Consider the following 8286-nt stretch of genomic DNA (forward strand, 5'->3'; position numbering starts at 1 on the left):
TATTTCTTGGGTTAACTTTTTTTTTTTTTTTTTTGTTTTTTTGTATTGGGGATTGAACTCAGGACCCTGCACTTGCCAGACAAATGCTTATTCTACTGAGCTATCTCCCCAGCCCTGGGTTAGTGTTAAACTCAGGCGATCCTCCTACCTCAGCCTCTGGAGTGCTGGGATTATAGGAATGCACCACCATGCCCGGCTTTTCTGTATTAACTTCTAGAAACTTCCAACATTCACTGTATATTTTGATTGCAATGTGTACATTCCAGAAACCTGTGAGTGTGGGCAGCACTGGGGATCATGTGCCATCACGTCCCCTGTGGGGAGCTGGGAGGGGGGCTCCCCTGGGAGGGAGAAGGTGGCCAGAGAGAGGGAGACCTTGTCATCTGCGCAGCAGCTGAGGAGCAGGGATCACCCTGCTCGCCTTCTCCCGTGCAGGCCTCCTGCCTGCCTGTCCCCTTGGGCTGGCCTCAGTGCCTGGCTCAGGACAGGAAGCCAGGGACAGCAGGGCCCCATGACTGCATGGGGCTGTCCAGGGCACCTCAGCTGCAGGAAGGTGGGGACATGAGGAGGCTGAGCAGGGAGTCCGAGGAGGAAGGCTGGGATACCTCCAGGTTCCCCAGCACCGACCATGGCCCCTGCATCCCCCAACAGCCTTTAAAGAGCCAGTGGGGACCGCTGTGGGTGAGTTCAAGAGGCATCACCCCACGGTGACCATATGTGGGCTGGTGACCCTTGGCCCCTCCATCGTCCCCTGCCAGCCCCGCCTGGCCCTTCCCTTCCCTTCCTACTCACAAACCTGGCCTCCCAGCCCTGTGCTCCCTCTACCCATTCTTTCCTTCAACAAGCACAGGCTTTGTGTCTGCTTGGGGGACACAGCAGAGGTCAAGACAATCATCTGTCCCTTGCAGTCTGGGGGAGGGGGGACAGAAAGACGGACACTAAGTGGACACAATAGAAGGCTTGAAGAAACTCCCACTATCCCCTTCCAGGGAGACTATCACTCAGAACCCCACCAGCCAAGGGCCGGCCAAATAGCTCAGTGGTTCAATCCCCGGGCCTGCGGAGCTGGCCTCACCCCCCAGAGCGTTCTGAGAAGGCAATTGAGACTGGGTGAGACTGGGCGTGGTGGCATGCGCCTGTAATCCCAGTGCTTGGCAGGCTGTAAACAGGCGGATTGAGTCTGATCTAGTAGCGAGACCCTGAACACCCTGTAGACCCTTCCCTAAAATACAAAAAAAAAAAAAAAAATCTCTTTGGACTAGGGAGGTAGCTCAGTAGAATAAGCACTTGCCTGGCAAGTGCAAAGATCTGAGTTCAATTCCCAGTTCTGCCAAATAAATAAATAAAATTAAAATTATAAATTATAGGGCTGGAGAGATGGCTCAGTGGTCTAAAGCACCTACTTAGAACAAGCTTAGCTAAAGCACAGGGACCGCGGTTCAATCCCCCAGCACCACATGCCGGTCAGCCCCGCCCCCTGGTGGGCTGAGCTGGCCACACACACACACTCTAAATAAAATGTAAAAATAAATAAATAATTAATTAATTAAAAAAAAACCTTAAAAATTAAAAAAAAAATTATAAATTATAAAAAGGGCCTGGGGAGATGGCTCAATAGAATAAGTGCTTCCCTGGCAAGCGCAAGATCCTGAGTTCAATCCCCAGTTCCACAAAAAAAAAAAAAAAAAGAGAGAGAGAGAGGGAGAGACAGAACATTCAAGGCCATCAGGTCCCTGTGAGATCTGCCCCTGCAGGCCTGGTTTAATCCTGCATTTGGGTACTAACTTCCCACCAGCCAGGCCAGAGAAGGACTTGCTGAGTAAATGCACACATTTAACCCCTCATACCTAGCGTGAGTGCTGGGCAGGAGAAACCTACAAGTGCCACAGAATTCAGACCTCATTTAGCAATCGGGGCAGGCTTCCCAGGGGAGATGACTTTTAAACTGAGTTGGATAGCTGGGCATGGTGGCACACGCCTGCAATTCCAGCGCTGGGGAGGCAAAGGCACAAGGATCATTGTAAGTTCAAGGCCAGCCAGCGCTACAAAGTGAGGAGGAGGCCAGCCTGAACTGCATAGTGAGATCCTATCTCAAACAGACAAAAACTGAGTTGGGGGTGCCAGGGAGATGGCTCGGGAGAATAAGCGCTTTCCTGGCAAGTGCAAGGGCCTGAGTTCAATTCCAGGTTCCACAAAAAAAAAAAAAAGGTTCAGACTTCTTGTGTTGGACAAGAAGCCTTTCAGGCCCCTCACCAGTTCATTTGCTCGGTCACAGCCAGACAGCTTATGCCACAAGGCCGCCCCAAAGGTAACACCCCAAGTGACACCCTCACTCCCTACTCTCCTACACACACACTCTATCACACATACAGGAGGGCCCCCTCCTCCTCTGGCCTGGTGTCCACCCCGTAGGCCCTTGCTCTGGGTCTCCATTCCATCCACCTTTTCTCTGGAAGCCGGTGACCTCTGGTAGTAAGGGCCCTCACATCCTGTCTAAGTCAGCCCAGGAGGGGTCCTCTGAGTCTAAGTTCACCCCAGGAGACGAGGGCCAACAGCGCCTGCCCAGGACCCAGCGCGGCGGAGAGGAAAGGATGGAGCATCATTCTTCGGCCAGCAGGTGGCACCAGCGGAGCGCCAGCGAGCGGCTGCAGGCCCAGACCCGCGGCCTTGCTTCGCTTGAACCAGGTCGTCTGCTGGAGGAGGCGGGGACTCTGCCTGCCCAGAACGTTCCTCGAGAGCCCAGACTCCACAGCACGGAGGCCTGGACCAGCCCCGATTCTGCCCTGTAAGGGCTCACCCTCTCTGACGCTCAGTTTCCCCATCTGTAAAATGAGGGTGCTAGAGCAGCCCGCACCCCAGATGCACACGGGGCCCCAGAGGAAGGGCCTGGGGTGTGCCTGGCCCCGTTCTCCGCCTGCAGTATTCTCCCCTTCCTGATTCATGACTTCTTAGGACATCTAAGGCATCTTGTGTGCCCTCACTGTTATAGTTTTCTTTTTTTACTGTACTGGGGATTGAACTCAGGACCTTGCGCTTGCCAGGCAAGTGCTTTTTCTACTGAGCTGTCCCCAGCCCTGTTTTTTTTTTTTCAGAACCGGGGATTGAACTCAGATCCTTGCGTTTGTCACTCAAGCGCTTATCCTACTGAGCCATCTCCCCAGCACCTCTTTTTGTCTTTTTGAGACAAGGTCTCGCTATACAGCTCAGGCTGGCCTTGAGCTCACTTTGTAGCCCAGGCTGGTCTCAAACTCGCAGCGACTCTCCTTCCTCAGCTTCCCGAGTGCTAGGATTACAGGCATGCTGCACCAGGCCCAGCACTGCTGTATTTTTAAAGTAGATCAGGGGCTGGTGAGATGGCTCAGTGGTCTAAAGCGCCTACTTAGAACAAGCTAAGCTTAGCAAAGCACAGGGACCGCAGTTCAATTCCCCCAGCACCACAGGCCAGCCAGCCCCGCCCCCTGGTGGGCTGAGCTGGCCACACACAAAAAATAAACAAACAAATATTAAAATAATAATAAATAAATAAATAAAATAAAGTAGATCAGACAACCATGGTACAGAGTTGCTACCCCAGCACTCTGGGAGGCTGAGGCAGGAGGATCACAAGTTTGAACCAAGCCTGGGCAACTAAGCTACTTAGCATGACTCTGTCTTGAAATAAAAACAGAAAAGGGTTGGTGCAGCCCAGGGCATAGGCTGTGGTTCAGCGTCCAGCACCACAAAAATATATTAACATGGTATCATTTATAAATCATAAGATTCACCATTCATTTTAAGTGTATGATTCAATGATTTTTGGACAGTTTACGAAACTGTGCTAATTTGATTTTCAGAATGCCATGTTTCTTCTAGGGCATGGTGGTGCATACCTGTAATCCCAGCACTCAGGAGGCTGAGGCAGGAAGACTATTGTGAGTTCGAGGTCAGTCGAATGGATGAATGGGTGGGTGATGAATGAAAGAATGAATGATAAATGATGAATGGATGGATGGATGGGTGAATGAATGAAAAACGTGCAGTCCTGTTACAAGGGGGTTTGGCCCCTCACACCTTGAGTCTCCTCTGGTTTTCCTCTTTTCTGGTCTGCTCTCCAAAAAGGACATGCGATTCATTTCTCCGTCCTAAGAGTGCGCTCCACCCTGTCGCCCTGAGGTCCGGATCCAGAGCCAACCGACACAAGCAGCCCTAGGACTGTCCCGGCCCAGGGACCTTGGCCGGTTCTTTGGGCCCTTGCTCCCCCAGGGCGTAGCAGTTCAAGTCCCGTGAGCAGCTGGCCACGTTCAAAAGGCAGGTCTGGGGCCAGGCTAGCTGGGGTTCACAGTCTCTGTGGGTGATCCCAGCGCCAAGCCTGAGGGGTGGGCGCGAGCACCATAGAAGAGAACGCGGAGCGGGCCACACCTGGGGCCTGCGCTGACTCGCCTTGGCTTCCTTGTGCCAGGTTTGCGGCTGGGGTTCAGCGAGGCAGACTGTCTTTCCCCTCTCTGTCCGTTAGAGGCTCGCGACGCACTCCCCAGAGTTCAGGTCTCAAGTAGGGCGGCACCAGACCCCCACCAGGACCCTCTTGGTGTCTCTCCAAATGCCAGCGCGAAGCCAGGTCTTACCTTCTGCCTCCCAAACAGCTCTCAGATCTCCCTCCCCACTGCTTCCTACACTGCCCCTGGGGCTGCCCTGCCACCACCTCACTTCCCCAGGGCTCTGTCCAGTCTGAAAGCTGTGCTCATGCCCCCTCACCTGCGACCCTCACTGGCTCCCAACCGGAGCCCACTTACCCCGTGGGCTCCATCCCCTCCTCGGCTACCCAGTGTACCCCTCCTCTGCCACCCAGCTTCCAGCCACACTGGGCTCCAGAGTACTCTGCCCTTGTCACCGCAGGGCCTTTGCACTTGCTGTTCTGCCCCCTGGACTCTTCCCCCGCCCCATCACTCCTTACTAGCCTCCATCAGGATTCAGATCCTGACCTCTGACCTCAGAGGCGCTGTCTCTGCCCATCCTATTGGCACTAAATCAAGATCTCCCTGCAGTAGGTCTCAGCGCTCAGCACTTCCTTTTCTTAACCTTACCACACTTCCTAATTATATGTGAGTGGCTATTTGACGGCTATCAGCCTTTCCATTTCCTTTGAAAGCTTCCTGAGAAAGGCCAGGATGCCAGGTTCCTTATCTCCCTCGTGGCCTGGCACATACCAGTGGAAAACACCTGTTTGTTTTTACGGTACTGGGAATTGAACTCAGGACCTTGTGTTTGCCAGGCAAGTGCCTATTCTACTGAGCTATCTCCCTGGCCCTATCACTTGTAATTTTCTTTCTTTCTCTTTCTTTCTTTTCTTTTTTCTTTCTTTTTTTTTTTTTTTTTTTTTTGGAACCGGGGATCGAACTCAGACTCTTGTGCTTGCTGGGGAAGTGTTTATTCTACTGAGTTATCTCCCCGGTCCCTCTTTCTTTCTTGACAAGGTTTTGCTGTGTAGTTTAAGCTGACTCTGAATCCATGGCAATCCTCCTGACTCAGCCTCTGGAGTGCTGGAACCACAGATGTGAGCCACCATGCCCTGTTCTGCTGCTTGCTTTTTAATTTTTTCCCTTGGGGGTGGGGAGATAGTTTACAGTCTAAGTGCCTGCCTGGCAAGCATAAAGACCCAAGTTTAATCCCCAGTACTGCATGCTGTGCTGGCCTGTGCCTAGACATCAACCAAAATTGGGCAGGGTGGCATGTGCCTGTAATCCCAGCACTGGGACAGTTGAGACAGGAGTTTCACTATGAGTCCCGGCTGCATAGCAAGACCCTGTACTAAATAAATTTAAAAATTTAATAAATAAATAAATGGATTTCCTAGGGGCCAGGGAAATAGCTCAGTAGAATAAGCACTTGAGTTCAATCCTCAGTTCTGCAATAAATAAATAAATAAATAAATAAATAAATAAATAAATTTCCTCCTTTATACTATAAAGTTTTTCCCGATTCCCTAAATATCTGCTCACATCATGTCTGATGACCTCTTAGACCCGTTATACAGATTCTATCATATTTTCATAACCAGCCCTGTGTGCTTGGACATTGGTGCTATTTCCAGTTTTTCACAGTTAAGTGAAAATTACCCAGGGCTGGTCAAATAGCTCAGCGGATTAGAGTACTGCAAGCAGGTGCAGGGGCTGGGGGCTTGATCCCCAGGCCTGCCGTGCCGGCCCCGCCCCCGGGGCACCTGAGACAGCAATTGAGACTGGCGAGGTGGCGTGCAGCTACAATCCCAGCTCTTGGGAGGCTGTAAACAGGCAGATCGCTATGAGTTCGATCTAGTAGTGAGACCCTGAACACCCTGTAGACCCTTCCCTAAAATTTAAAAAAAAAAAGAAAAGAAAGAAAAATGTCCAGGGCCGGGGATGCGGCTCAGTGGCATAAGTACCTGCCCAGCAAGTACAAGGTCCCGAGTTTGGTCCCCAGTACCGCAAAGAAAAAAAAAAAGCGCATGACGCTATGTCTGTTAGCCTTTAGGTGACAGTCTTCTGAGGGTAAATCCACAGCTGGGGATTCAAGAGTCAAAGGATCTATGTATGGTGTCACACACCTGTAGTCCCAGCTGCCGAAGGGGATTAGGAAGGAGGATTGAAAGTTTGAGTTCCGCCCAGGCAATTTAGTGAGACTCTGTCTCAAAATAAATATATAAAAACGGTAAGATTAAAAAAATAAAAAATAGGGCTGGTGAGATGGCTCAGTGGTCTAAAGCACCTACTTAGAACAAGCTTAATCAAAGCACAGGGACCGCGGTTCAATCCCCCAGGACCACATGCCAGCCAGCCCCGCCCACTGGTGGGCTGAGCTGGACACACACACACACACACACACACACACACACACACAATAAAATTTAAAAAATAATAATAAAAAAATAAAAACGGTAAGATTGTAACTAACTCAGAGCTCCCTGGACTCAATTCTCAATACTCCTAAAAAAGGTGGGAGTGAGAACCTGGACATATAAGTTAGCAGGTGCGTCTGCTGTCCCGAGTTGTCTTTAGCAACACGCAAGCGCAAGCACGCACACATGCGTGCCGAAACAAAAGACTTGCCTTGTACAAAGCTCACACCAACCCCCACAGCGGCAGGTACTATGTGCGACTGCAGTTCCCCACATCCTCACAAATATTTTTATTTATTTATTTATTAAATATTTATTTATTGTGTGTGTGTGGCCAGCTCAGCCCACCAGGGGGCGGGGCTGGCTGGCATGTGGTGCTGGGGGATTGAACCGCGGTCCCTGTGCTTTGTGTAGCTTAGTTTGTTCTAAGTAGGTGCTTTAGACCACTGAGCCATCTCACCAGCCCCAAGATTTATTTATTTATTTATTTATTTAATTTTATTTATTTTTTTGGCGGAACCGGGAATTGAACTTAGGCCCTTGCAGTTGCCAGGGAAGCGCTTATTCCACTGAGCCATCTCCCCGGGCCCTAAATATTTTTAATGTTAGGGGCAACTATATATATATTTTTTCTTTTTTTTTTTGGCAGAACCAGGGATTGAACTCAGGCCCTTGCAATTGCCAGGCAAGCATTTATTCTACTGAGTCATCTCCCCGGCCCCAAAATTATTTTATTTTTTTGTGGTACCAGAGATTGAACTCAGGACCTTGCTCTTGCCAGGCAAGCACTTATTCTACTAAGCTATCTCCCCAGCCCTGGGGCAACTATATTTTGGGATTACGTATTTTCATCTCCGCCTCTCACTAGAGGGGACTTAATTAGAATCACTCCATTTTAAATTCCGGGGGCCAGGGAGATAGCTCAGTAGAATATGTGCTTGCCTGCCAGGCACAAAGGCCTAAATTCAATCCCTGGTTCCACCAAAATAATAAATAAATAAATAAATTCCGGAGTGTGTGTGTGTGTGTGTGCAGCTCAGGGATAATGTGTGTACCTAGCATGTGCAAGGCTCTGGGCTGGATCCCCTGGACTAAAATAAAATAAACTTCAGCCCCTTGCGTAGGAGTTGGCCCCTGATCTGATGCTCAACTCAGAGAGGGTATAGCTGCCCCACCTTGCAGCCCAGCCTGTTTACAGCCTCCCAAGAGCTGGATTACAGGCTTGTGTCACCACACCCAGTCTCAAGTGCTGGCTCGGCACGCCCCGGAGGCAGGGCCGGCAGAGCAGGCTGGGGGATCGGATGCAGCATACATTTATCAAGACCCTGCTTGGGGGGCCTGGCCTTAGCTCAGTTGTTTAAGTGGCTGCTTCCACAAAGCTGTCAGCCGCAGGTTGCTGTAGTTCGATTCCCACAACACTCCAGCCAGCCAAACCA

Source organism: Octodon degus, unplaced genomic scaffold (genome assembly GCF_000260255.1).
Source record: "Octodon degus isolate 3935 unplaced genomic scaffold, OctDeg1.0 scaffold00092, whole genome shotgun sequence".
In the NCBI taxonomy this organism is placed as follows: Eukaryota; Metazoa; Chordata; class Mammalia; order Rodentia; family Octodontidae; genus Octodon; species Octodon degus.